We start from the raw sequence: 14,644 nt of genomic DNA, 5'->3' as shown, positions 1-14,644 counted from the left end.
TCAACATTCTACAACACATCTAAATTCATAAGATCATCAAAAGATCTGACTACGAAAAAAGCGTACTTCCTCATAAAAAAAAAGAGTTCATTTTTTATAATATAATGTCACATTTTTTTGTAAATTCTTTTTATGAGGTTCTTGAACATTGTAAAGAATATCTGAATAACAAGCTTTAATTAAGATACAACATATTTAAAATACATTATTAAAAAATTAATCAATAATTAAAATAGCTGTCATTAAAACCTAATATAAAATGAATGATTAAATATCTTTTTTAAAACCAGATTTACGTGATTATATTCATAATGCTCAGGTTTATGGGCAAGTAACCTAAATCATTGGATTGGATTCCTTTAACAGAAATAAATTCGATCAACTGTGAGTAACACTCCCCAGGAGTATTTGCATAAAGACATTAAATAAATATTGGCAAGGGATTTGCGATTCAACGTTTTCGTACGAAGGTTCAAAATACTCGATAAAATAAATTAAAAAGAAATAACTCAAATCCACATTTTATAAAAAAAGATATTATTTGTTTTTATCAGTTACATTCTTGAGCGACATTTGCAATATAAAATATGCACTAATCGCAACGATATTTTATACTTTTAAATTAGGAAATATAGAGTCCATAAATATTGTTTATATTATAGTTATTATTCTTGTATTTAAATGGTATTAATATGATCAGGTTATTTTTTAAATTTTTTTAAGATTTTACAAAGAAACAATTTATATTTCATGTAACAAGAATTATGCAGCTGGTAATAACTAGTTTTCAACGTTTGGAATATCGTTTACAAACACTCTTAAATTTAGTCACACTAATATTTACATACGAAGACGACGAGGAAAAAAATATAACACTTTCCCCAATTAGAGTAAGCTAAGACACTTCACATTCATATGTTAATTTTGACTAAACGTCACAAAAATACTTTTTACACCAATTCTGACAAATGAATAAATAAACCGATCACACTTATATTCGAAAGGGGATAATTGAAATTTTGACAAATAAGTAGCCGGAGACTCAAGACACGTTCTCTTCCCCTTTCCATCCATTTCCAATAAGGAATATATGTGTAAGAAAACTTTTAAATAAAATTAGATTTAGTAGATTAGTGTAGTGTATTATTTTAAATACATTTCGACAAAACAACGTCTTTTACTTTCAATAAATTTGGTAATAAATTATATGTGACGATGCTATAGGTAGTATGAGCTGTTAATGTGAATTGGGACCTTAGGTTGAAGTGTACAAATACAAACACTCGCAAACTATCTCGAGACGTCACAAGTATTTGTTGCCTAGGGCCAATTGCTTCGACAAATATCGTGTTACCGTGCAATATGTGAATATGTTTACATGAATTTATGTACAACTCTGATAAAGTGGTTCATAAGGGAATATGTTGTTTGATGAAATGTGGCTATTTTCATGTCATGGTGCCTTTATCAATGTTATTAAAATAATAATATTCTGTAATATATTCTAATTTTAGGTGGTGAATATTGGATTCTTTCTCATAATTGGGTGAAAATATCCATGAAGATATCCACATAAAAGTAAATGTATAAGTCTTATAAAGTGCATTGATAATTTGTTTGAATTAAAGCGGACATTACAAAGAGTCGTCATGATTGCAAGAAGCTACAGACATTATTCGGAGAAACATTTTACTCCGATTAGTGGAACTTTCAATTTAAGTCTTTTGTCTTGTCAAACTTGAGTTCATAAGTTTATTTCAGTGTTAGTGTTATTGAAGATTTTTAATAACTTGACATTATTATCGGATCCGTCATAATTATATTTAGATAGTTGCTTTGCCTACTCAACTATATTTTGTACATAAGCAGAAGAACAAATTAGTAATTGGCTAGGCTTCTAATCCTACTACATTATTACTACATAACTTAAACGTTAACTAGTTATTAAATAAAGGTATGTATTCCTAACACTTTGGGTAACAACACGAATAGAATGACACCTTAAAATCGGCAATTTGTTTGTTCAGCGATTACTGATTGAATTATGATAGAATAAAACAATGTGCTTTTTGTAATTGCACCGCGCATGCGTTGTCGGAGAAAGCGAGCTCTCTTGTCCATTGACCCCGGGTCTAAATTCGGCCAAGGTCTACTGACAGAGTTAGTCTTCCTGACAACTCTCGGTTTAATGCATGTCGTATGAATGCATGAACAAGTAACGTTTTGCTTTTACAAAATTGGGTCGGATTTATGCGATTATTTATGGGCATAGTAGTTAAGAAATACAATATAATCAATTCACGTTGAAATTTGTGCAGGATACGAAATTGTGTTAAAACATAACTTGTTTAAAATTAAATTAAATTACCATAACGGTATTAAGGAATATATAGTCTTGAAAATGTTAATAGCGTAGTATGATATAATTTCATCTGTATTCAAAACCGAAGTTATAAATATAAAACGATAATATTGTTCTGATTAAATGATTTAAATAATACTTTGTATCGGCAGCCTTGAAATCTGAAACCTTATCGAAGCTCATCCACCCGTTACCAACTGAGATCCTCTGATGGACAGATGAAGGCAAAAAATTATACAAAGAACTCTTGTTGCGAAGATTTATATAAAAATATGAGTAACAATTACTTCATGAATGTATTTGAAGTTGTAAGCAAATATAATTTAAGTCATAGACATTTTGGAACTTCAGATGTATTTGAATGTACTTCACAGCGTTTACACTAGCATCTGGTCGATGCGCGGGTATTTATAAATCGTCCGGATCATAAGGAAACAAGCCGAAACATAAACTTTATCGTCGACTCGGGAAAGTTATAAAACGCACCAGTGATTCAAACTCAGATCGTCGAACCTGCGTTTAAAATCGGCCAAGGTCCCATCGAGGTCGCTAACCTTATGACATCGCTGTCCAAAAACATCGATCGATGCTCATGTTTATTACTCAGTAACGCACAGTACAACGACTATCACCCTACTTACGAACTGTTTCGGAGTTTACAGAATTGGTAGTCTTACGTGGCCTTGGTTGAGTACATTCCTCGTAGAAAGGATGGTTAATGTAACAAAAAAGACCGTGAATCAAAACAGCGTGGATAAACATGCCACAAAATTATCTTCTCAAGGTTATAAAGCGGATTAGACGAAAAGGCGCGAAACGATATTTTTGAGCCAGATTTAACATTAACAACGGCCATCATTTGTCTGATTTTTTACGATAGTATCACTTTAATAAATCAGAATTGATGCAGCATTTCGCAATTGATTCCAATAAAAGTTACGTATACATAAAGCGAGACAGGCTCGGAGTCGCGGAGTCATCGAACCGCGTCTAAATCCAGCCAAGGTCTCAGTCAGCTGAAGGGCGGCGCGTCCGACCGCCTTTGTGCCGGCCATTAGCACCGCCGCGATAACAAAGGGTTCGCGCATACCTACACCGCACCGCCGCGTCGGCGCGACTAGCACACTCAAAAAGAAAGTACACTCGCGTAAATAAATGACACTAATTCATTTCTTGGGAATCGCACGTAATGGCGAGTCGCTCTATATATTATATTTGTCGAAAACTGATTAACATCGGTTTAGGGACCACCCGGAGAGTTACAGCGAACGTCGCTTAGTAAACCCCACATTCATTTTGAAAGCAATGCATAAGGCGTTAATAAATATAAGCCGCCAGTATAAGAAGACCTCAGGACCCGTATATTCATTTATTAAATCCCGTAGTTAAACGAAAATTAAAAACATAATGCGGATCCGATAATAATGGAAGAGTTTAAAATATCTCGATTTCCTTTTGCTTCTCTGATGATGCCCTTATGGACTTAGCCGCACTGGTGGTCCCCCGCTGTTTTCCCACAGGTTAAAATCATTTATTACGAGAAAATTAATTGTTTTTGCAATACAATTACAACATTTTATAATGTTAAATGTCATGCAAGACGTGTGTTTTAATAAGCTATTCAATAAAACGCAATTACCCTGATTTATTTGCTAGACAGATAATGCGGTAAGCGACAAATATGATATCGCAAAGGGCAACAACCTCGCCGACCTACCCCAAGCGAAACTTATTTTCACATCGCTGATAAACCTCGTGTTCACCGAACTTTCCACGCCACAACAAAGTACGTTCGAAAACGACTGAAATTGCTTTCCGCCGCACGGGCATGTACAATGGTCGCGCTCCCTTGATGACCTATATTCGTTCCCCCGGCACTTAGGGCTTGCATTGAGTGCCTGTGCCTGTGCCTGACCTACCGCACTGCCATCGTACTTGCGGATTGGCAAACTAAAATAACTGGGACGCCAGTCAGCTGCGTACCGCTCGTCCCGCGCCTGCAGACTGCATGCACTTCCGCGTTGCTCGTCACTGCCGGTCCCGATCGAATTGCGCCCTTAAAAATGCAACGTATATTATCAAGGCTACATTTTTAACCTTGAATTTAATATGATCTTATGAAATCTTATATGGTTTCGCAATTTCGTACAATTTTATCTAATAAAATAACTTTTTCGACTATAAGTTAGCTCTTAAATCAATATTATAATAATATTTTTATTAACATCCTAAAGTTGACATAAACATGAATTAAGGTCCATTTACACGATGCAAGTTTCTTGCCTATTGCATACAGTGAAATTGATGCAATAAATGTCTTGTAGATTCCAAACAACAGTTGTTTATAATTATTAAAGGTAAAAGGTATGCGCGCACAATTTATTGGATTCAATTATTGCTCTGGTGAACGATTAGTTCTTTTATTACAAGACCAATACTTTAAATGTTAAATTATGCAGCAATTAAAGGTTTTTTAAATTCGGCCATGTAATACACAAAAATTGGAAACCATGATCCTTCGCAGAGTCCATCGCGTAACTATTAGTTTGTTTGTATTCCATATTCATTTTACTTATTTAAGCGTTAATAATCTTATAAGTATAAATCGTGTAATAAATAAGAGCAACTTTAAATGTAGTGAAAATAGCTGTGGTTATAATAGAAGGTACTAATAATCGAGTACTTGAAGAAATTGGACTAAATATGAACGAGACTTGAAGGCCGCAACCAATATAGCGTCGTGTATGGAGGCTAAAGTTTACTACGTCGCAGACAGGGGGACTCTTTTGACATCCATTATTGATTAGTCCGGCGCGCTGCATTGTTGCATTGTTTGTGGGATCGATTCCTGCGCGTCGCTTTCGCCCCCGCGTCTATTTTTACCGCTTCATTGCGTACTCCCCTCGCCGACTGTTTCCTGCCTTCTATTAAACTATCTGTATGTTAATTAACAACGGCCTCGCCGCCGCGGCCCGCGTCTGTTTACTTTCCTATTAGCTCGCTTCTATGAAACGTCTATTTGCTGTTTAAGGCGATCGCGTCTAAAACGCTGCGTGTGCACTCGCACGACCACTATACTATTACCAGCTGTGTAACTAACGAGCCGGTGTTTAGTTTCTCAAGTTATGAAACGCTCGCTCGGCCCCAACAATGTCGCATACATCCTTTTATTTCTCGACCTTCAACTACATTTAATTAGAGTTCTCTGCACGTTGTCAAACCGAACCTCAACTCCCTTATCATTCCCTCTTTCTCTAGCGCTCACGGTTTAAAGTGGTCTCTCTCTATAGGGGCATCTGGTATACATAAACCTGCGCGTGTTTACGTTACGTGTACGTGTTTATGTGAGGGTGCGCGTGTGCGTGCGGCAGGGGTGCGGGTGCGGGCATGTGAGCTCCGCCGCCGGCCGCCAGCCGCCACAGCTGTTGTAGGTTTGTCGGGCTAAAGTATCGGCTCATCTAAATTTATGCTTCCTCATGACCTACGCTTCGTCTTCACAATAATAAATCGAGACGCATTAAAGCCGCTCTATGATTCATGTTACAATCCATATATTAGCCATTTTTAATCATATGATAAACTTTAAAATCACGCATTAAATTTACATTATCGATTAATTCCATTTCGATTTATTATTACTTGACCAAAGGTAAAGTTAAGGTTATGGTTTCGTGTAAGTTAAGTTAATTTTTATAGCGCGAAGATTACAATATACCTAAAGTATGATTAGAGGAGGCAGCTATGTAGAAAATGACGTCATTATCCACGGCTGTTTCGTTACGGATCGCCTGCACCGGAATGATCCCAGCACCGCGCTTGCAAAGACACCACAATAGTTAAACAGCTGGGAAGAGGTCAACGACTCCTGACGCTGCAAATTGAAAAGTCACATACGGGGGGAGGCAAAAAATTCTTGTTTCTCGGAAGATGAACATTACGAAGCGTCAGTCACTTTTATATGTTTTTCTGTAAGAGTTGTGTTCTATCATTTGTACAGAATTCTAGATATATAATATATTTTTTAAATTTATTGACTTTGCTATACTTTTGAATGTATGTTGCCTCACCCATTATTTTACATCCATTAAGTTGTCACATTAAGATATATAAATATTCCATTACTTAATGAAATATTTCTCATCTAATTAATCCATGGTCGTGCATTTGTTATTTCCAAATACTATGGAGTCATTGTTGTATAATGACGTCACAGCCTAAAAACCCCGGGGTCGTTGCTCGGGCCCCTACCTGCATTTTTTCATTGCATCCCTCCGTGACGCAAGCGGAATCAACATAAAGGGACAGTGTGTGTTCTATTCCTTTACAAAGCAATATGGTGTTTAGAAATAATGATCTATTCGAGTTGTAAAATGTTGGTTAAAACTAAATTATTTTGCTTTGATGCTTGTGGCTTAGGAAACGTTCGCATGCGTATACCTAAGCCAAAACAAGATGGGACAATTACAACTGCCAATTCTAGCTATTCTATTGCTTCTACGAATTAGATGACAAAGAAATGATATTCATTAAATTGATAAATGATAGTTTTTCTATCCTTAAACTTGGAGTGAATTTTCAACTGCGACTTCGTTGAAAACTAGCTATGTGCTATTCCAAGCTGTGATCGATGTCTGTTTCAAATTTCACCTTGATCTATTAAGAAATTCTGGAGTGACGTGATACTAAACATCTTTACCAACCTCTATTAGTAATAAAATGTGGACTTATGCGATGATGTCCTTTGTTGTTATCAATGATGTCTTGTAGCCCTACGTTGGAACAACCGGCTTCCCGTTGCGCAAGACAAGACGACAGGTCGGCGCTCCCTTGTCCCTTGTTCCGTGTCCCGTGCCCCGAGTTCCGAGTCCCGCACAATTGGGCCGCCCGAAAATGTGTCAAGTTGAAGCCCGGTCGTTCACCCCACGTTGCTGTTTACGTTCGCATCTTTCGCGATCCGAGAGCCATGCTTTTTGTTACCGTTCGAACGCATCTACATTACATCGCTATTTATGAACGCTACAAAATGTAGAGTTAAATATAATACTCAAACTTTTATATGTTATATGTTTAGTTACATAAATAACTAATATTTTTAGTGGTAACAGTAAATAAACCAAAGGGAAATCAAATTCGATTTATTATTTTTGCGGTTATTAGCCAGGGGTAACTATTAACATCACGCAAGGACCCTTACATTATGTAGTAAAACTACGGGATCCAGGTGGTAGAATTGATACTTTATTTTTCAAACTGGTCATTTACAGACTGTGAAAATAAATATAAATAATATAAACTATGAAACACATACTTCATATTTTACGAGATATGTATTATATTTAATTGGACAGGCGTTATGGTACGTAAGTAAGAACAATAGCAAATGTAACTCAAGTTTGAACAAAACAAACTATCGTACTTGCTAAAAAAACATATCATTGCATAGGTTAAAGTACCAAGTCACGTATATTTAATAAACAACATAAAAAAAATAAGCGGTCGCAATATCATAGGATAGACAGCAAATAGACTTTTAAAATAATAAAGTGTTGATAAATTTCATTTATTTAAAATATTATATTTGATATTGTTAGACTTTATAATGGAAAGATAATAATGCGACTTTTAAGTCAAAGTTTAAGGTACAGACTCCAAAACATTGGTTGGTCTGAATCAATCTGTTGACTATTATCACGAAATAGTTTTTTTTTTTTTATAGAGGAATATTTTGTAACACTTAATTAGGGATATTATAAATATATGTATATCATACCAATATTATAAATGCGAATGTTGGATGGATGGATGGATGGATGTTTGTTTGAAGGTATCTCCAGAACGGCTCAACGGATCTCAATAAAATTTCGTATACATGTAGGACATGGTCTGGAAGAATACATAAGCTACTTAATAGGATTTTTTTAAACCGCGCGGACGGAGTCGCGGTCGACAGTTAGTATTTATATAATATTAAACATGTTTTAACATTATTCTCGGTACTTACCTCACAAGTTAAAAAGGTATAGTAAAAAAAGTTGTCTACGTGAAGTATAAATAATGCATATCTTTTGTAAATATCACGGGCTATGCGGCGCAGGCGCATTATACTTTTAGATACCGACGTAAAGCACTCAGGACGTCTTTGCTTTTTAACAGCATTCAGTAAAAGTATGGTAAACAGAAATAACCGCTATTTAAGGACGCTCGGAAAACTGTCCTCAGTATTATCATAAACGTTATGGGTAGAGGAGATTCAAAAATATTTGCAGGAGAGATTTTTTAAACTTATGTAGCTCAAAGAATTTCTTTAATTTTGATAAGGTAGGTTATTAGCGGTCTAATGATCTCTATGGAAAATGTTTACACCATAACAACTGTTTTGAAATTTTTGGAACTACTTCAAAAATAATCTGTTGTCAAGATAAGATCATTATTATTATTATATAATGATGATGATTTTAGAGGAACAGAACACTTTAACTGTGAGTAACCAAAACATGAATGTTTGAACAAAAACATATTGTTATCTCAGTTTTTTCATGGAGAATGAGAGAGACGACGAAATATTATTGCATAAATATTTCAGCAATGAAAACCCTCGATAAAATTTAATTTCCGTGTGCATTACTCACTTTTGAAGCGCAGGGAACGCGAGGGGATTTTTACCTTACGCATGCACGCATTTTGTTAGTTAATTAATTCAAATTAATCATTTTCTGCATTGAATAAATACAAAGATATGTGTGAAGTCAACCAACCCGCACTTGGCCAGCGTGGTTGACTATGGCCTAGTCACCCCTAACTTCGGGAAGGCTCCGAGCCCCTCAGTGGGGATACGTCCCAGCTCAATATACGTAGTGAGCTGATGATGATGATGATGTTCTGCATTGAAGTGTACACATGTGAATATATTATTACAGTACGTTGCTTTTAGAACGAGCCGATTTAAAATATTAATTGGGTATGTCGATTCCGTTTATTTAACAGTGTCTTAGGACTAGTGTCAAACCAATATAACCATACCCTTCATTTCGACATGCGACATGAAAACATTTTATAATCGTAGTTGCAACAAGAAAAAACACCTGGTGATATTTAAATAGGTTCACGGATTCATTGTGTGTGCAAGTTCTCTAATAACCTTTAACCTTTTTCCTGTTTCCTTGGCGTTCAGCACCTGCTGAACGGTTGCAACCCTCACTTTCGTGCGGATGCTCTCAGGTTTTTTACCACTACGTAATACATACGCCTTAAATAGAATACTGCAACCCTCCTGTTATGTATTTGTAATTAATGGAAGTACTTATCATTATCGTTAACTTGAATTACAATGTGTTGCTTTCACGCATGGAATTTTGCTTATCCTGGCATTTCATTTGAATTATTATAACTCCATATTTCATATGCACCTTTTTGGTTTAGATGGTCGACTAAGGATCTCTGTTGTCCCCACTGACGGATTTGGAGCTTACCCTAAGTTGTGAATGACTAGGCCATTGTTAACCACGTTGGCCTAGTGAGGATTGGTTGACTTCACAAATATCGTTGGAGGTCTTCGCAAATATATGCAGGATGCATCACGATATTTTCCTTCACCTTATGAACGTAGTATTAATGTGCATATGTAAATCAAAAATTGAAAGACACATTGTTACCTGGCGGGATTCAAACCCAGGACCTGCAGATTTCACGTCAAGTACTTAACCCCTGAGTCACCGAAGCTCTTTAAAGAAAATAAGATATGACAAGATTTCATTGCCTATTTAAGTATGTTTAGTAGTATTTGTGTAACGTAATACGTTAAGACATATTCATGAATGGAATACATATGTACTATTGTTGCATATATTTGCTGAATTCATATTGCCTTTTTGTTCTGCATTAAATTTAAGTTCATTCTGCAGCTGCCTAATATCATTCAATTATTGGCGTTCAATGATTGTCAATCGCATAACAAATACATGGAGGATTGTCTATTCGGGTTTCTAATATCCATTCTGTGTGTCCCTATCCACTCTAGTACAATGTGTATTGATTTAAAGATAGCCCACGTCCCTGCGGCGAATGGCGCCGAGGCAGGGGACGTGTGCCCTTTTGGGATCGCCCACAAAATTCTACGCATTGGAAATCCCCGGGTGAACATTTTTTACGCCGCACGCCTGATGCATTTTGGGAATGCGTAGCGTGTCTATCAAATGAAAATGTATTATGATAAGAAAAAAATAATCATATTTAAAGGTTATTTTATATAAAAGTTACAAATGTTTTATATTATGTTGTAAGTTCTTTGCTTAGGGCGTTGTTACATCCTTCCAGACAATTTACTTTAAAGTTTAAGTTGCACTAACTCACTGCATACTTTCAAAAGAGGTGAAAATTTAAAATCCTCGGAATATCATGTCCGAGAAGTTTTAGTATTAAAAGTGATGCACTTTTCACACTCCCAAGGAGAACGCTCCCCAAAAACGTAAAATAACAACGCCAGCAAGAAGTTCAATTTAAACTCGCAACTTGAAGCAGCGCAACAGAATTTTAAATGAATATTTTATCCTTCGTTACACCGATATCTCGGCGTGTCGGTTCAAAAATTAATTCTAAAACGGTGCCGTAATGTTCAATATCGTGTGCGGTGTAACGGCTGCCGAGTGGAATACGTCTTGGCGTGCACACAAAAAAAACTAATCTAAAATGCGACGCGGTCTGCATGGAGGATAACAAAACAACAAAGCTTATGCAACATCCTGCTATAGCGCTAGAGGTACGAGGAGAGGGCTACATAGCGCTGTAGAGGTTCGCAGGCGATTTGTGCCTGGCGTGGCCTTGGTGCTTGTCCAAATGCCGACCGGCCTCGAGCGGCAGGTGATTAAGTTACATAAACTTAGTCCGTCCCCACTTCCTGCTGGCGCGCTTTGCACTTGTGGGAGGCTTCTAAGAATGAGCCGAACTCGCAACCCGGCCCTTGTTTTGCTCTTCGCCTCTTTCCAGTTTTGCTGGCTTAGGATCGATGTCCGCGCCATTCTTTTCATGATTGAATAACCTCAGAATAATTATGTCATTATAATATTGACAACAGCAGTAACAGCTTTGATTTTTTGTTTATTTTTAATTACTATAAAGTTTTTAATAATTTAATTTTAACTTGCTTAGCTTTGGCAAAATAACGACAATTCTGGTGCAAAGTTTGTTCATGATAACTTTACACTGTAACTGAATTAGAAAGCTTAACTTATAGTTTAGATCGGGTATTAAAATACACAGGGAGACGAGAACTTAATGTTAAATACATTCATATAATCAATAATTTACTGTTGCTGGTAAGATCCCAACGTTTGTAGACGAAAAACAATAATTTATTTTATGTTCTTGCAAAGTATATACAATTGGAAGCTTCCAGACACTACAATGGTATTTAAAAGACTTACATACATGCACAAGCGAGGTAGTTAGTGTATTATAGTTTATTTTTGTCTGTGAGAAATTCCATTAAGAAGGAATAAAAACTTTAAAAGTGTAATGGGCGCGCCGGCGGTGGCGGGCGGCGGGCAGCATACGAGTCAAGCTCGGGCCTGAGTGGAGCGAGCGTGAGCGGCGGGAACTGGTTTGGCCGCACGCGATCCGGCCATGGCGAAGGAACATGCAACGAATAAAAAGAAACCTAAATGCAGCTAGGAAGCGCTGACCTTGAACGCGAGAGGCTCGCCACCTGGTGTTTTTATCTGTCCCTCGAAAAAATTGCGAACCTACTTCATAACAACAACCCCTGCGTAATTTTGAACTGCGACGCAGTTTGCTTTCATACGTATTATGCAATGCGCAGTTTAAGTTCCGGATGCTACGTAGTATATATTTTGGCGGGGCAATAGTTTTGCGACGTAAATTTCACTTGTGAATTGATTTTGACATCCGTAGGTATCCTATTAGGCCTACTACATAATGTTTCAACACAAATAAAGGCATTACCACGACCTGATTTAAAATTAGAATTCATGTAATTTGTGTATCGATAACTTTTAGGATTCCTAATAGCTAATTTATGACTCGGACTCATGACGGAGAAACACTAGTTGCCGGGCTAAGAAAGTCATAGGTACTACTGTATGAAGTGGAGACATGCCTTATCATCATTCCAAAAGCATCTGATGATGATAAAATAACATAGAAAAAGGTCGTATGTCGTGGGAGATGTGAGTGCGACAGTGACGCGCTTTCGTCGCGGCGATATGTCGGTCGCAATCGGTTGCGTAACCGGTGTCGGAGCGGGCCGAGTCGTGAGGAAAGTGAATGCAGCATTTTGAGGTCGCGTAGAAAGTTGCCGCCGCGCCCGCCACCGCCGACGACACACCGCGTTGTGTGTTTACCGACAACCTATTCATTACTGCAAACACTGTCTCTTTTCTAAAGCATTATCAAGTAAACGACATTTTCTTATTACATTTGCTTTCCTACTCTTGGATAGATATCTAACAGGCTGTGACTACGGGTATCTTCATCTTTTCCCTCTTTTACTTTTACTTGAATGTTCTCTTAGACTACGAAATTTTAGCGAATTATTTTGTAATAAATAGTTTTATAATTTCTTACCAAAAAACTAAACTAAAACAGACTTTCTAATCATAACATCCTGTTTCAAAACCACACGTAACCCTTTTTATTGATACCTTAATATAGCTTCTATTGAGAAATATGTAAAACCACAAAAGCGGCACGCAATGTTTTCGTCAAGATGACGCCACAAATTCTAAACATATAATCGAGTATACAACGAAAAAATACTAGAATGGTTCGAAACGTATTAAAATGTTGCATAATAAGATATTCAACCCAGGACCTTTTCGGACGTGGCATTAAAGAATTCCAAGGAGTTTTGCACAAAAAGTTACACGTGCCGTGTGGCTCGATCGCTTTGGGCTATTGAAATTTTGACCATGGCCAGTCGGCCCGGCTGCCCGGCCCGCCTTGCATATAATACCACATCAATTCAAGCACTCGCAACGAATAAGAGGCAGGGAGGAACGGTTTTAGATTCGATTTAAATAAAGATTCTTCGGTTCGTCACAGAGTATAAAATTCGTTGTAAGTCTTCACACGTTCCCCCCCCCCCCCCCCTCCTCACGTTTAAACCGTGTAATAGTAAATTGATCCCGATTTATTACAACATCGGATGTCGTGTCTGTTGGCATATTTAAAGTGAAAATGGATCTATTCATCTTTTTGTATAACTATTAAAATCACGTTTGTTAACCGCTACGTTTCTTGAATTATCTTTTCATCGGCTTAATCTTATTTTACACAGTGGAAATATTAATCGTTGCAGACAATAGTAAGAAAAAAAAGTATACAGTTGCATTTATCAGGAATTGTCAATGACACATGTCCATCATGTGATAAACGTATAAAAATATGTGAAAAATATCAATTAACTCTGCTACAATCAATTTGTCAGTTTCTTTATATTTGTAGAAACGACAGCCATGTTAGTGTGTATCGCGTTCATGCATCGCTCGGCCATTTGCATATGAAACGCGAGGCGCTTCAATGTTTTGATTTTTACTGCAGCCCTCGCTTTGGTTTCAAGGCTCTTTCAGTCATCATGTCGTGTGCTTACAATTAAACAGCGCGCCTTTTACGTCGACTATTCGTATATTTATGTTCACTTTGAAATGTTCGTCTCACGATGACTGCGGGCGGGGATGAGGCGGCGTCGTTTTCAAGTGCTATGCCATAGCCAGGAAGGCGTCGTTATCTGTCAAGTCCCACATCAAGTGTGCCGCTTATCTGGTCGCTGTTTGATCAGGTGCCAGTACAGAGGATGCTAACATAAGCCACACACGCGTATCTCAAGGCCGGCGTATCATTCGACCATGAAGTATTAGATCTCCATCCGTGTTCAGTTCAAATATTGTTTTTGTACTACAAAATGAAAGATCGTTATACTCTAAAGAAATAAAATCCACAAACACTGCTTCCTTGTACACAAAAAACAAAATCAATCTTGTTCGCCGTCGACACAAGTTGAGAATATATAAATAGGTTTTCATGCTGTTTTCACTGACACTTCCTGTTGAACTTGGTTGAAATTATTTGAAATTATGTATTATTATACTTCATTCAAATAACTTCGCATGATTATACTTTGCGCACTTCAGTACCTACATAAAAATCACTTAAAATGACATTTTATAAACCAAAGGACAGCCTAAAAACTATGTTTCGGCTAACCTTTTTAGTACGTACAGCAGCAGTACGTACCTAATCTAGATACCAAAACAACTTCTCTTCCTAAAA

The 14,644-nt window shown here is 37.0% G+C and overlaps 1 protein-coding gene across 3 annotated transcripts in view; it reads left to right on the top strand.

Annotated features, from left to right (window-relative positions):
• Positions 1 to 14,644, top strand: part of LOC106720335 (ecdysone receptor) — a 179,268-nt gene that overhangs the window by 106,134 nt on the left and 58,490 nt on the right. The window lies entirely within an intron of this gene.

The sequence above is a fragment of the Papilio machaon genome, chromosome 4 (assembly GCF_912999745.1).
Source record: "Papilio machaon chromosome 4, ilPapMach1.1, whole genome shotgun sequence".
NCBI classification, from domain to species: Eukaryota; Metazoa; Arthropoda; class Insecta; order Lepidoptera; family Papilionidae; genus Papilio; species Papilio machaon.
Note: the sequence above shows the minus strand (reverse complement) of the source record. Positions and strands in the feature narration are given on the sequence as shown.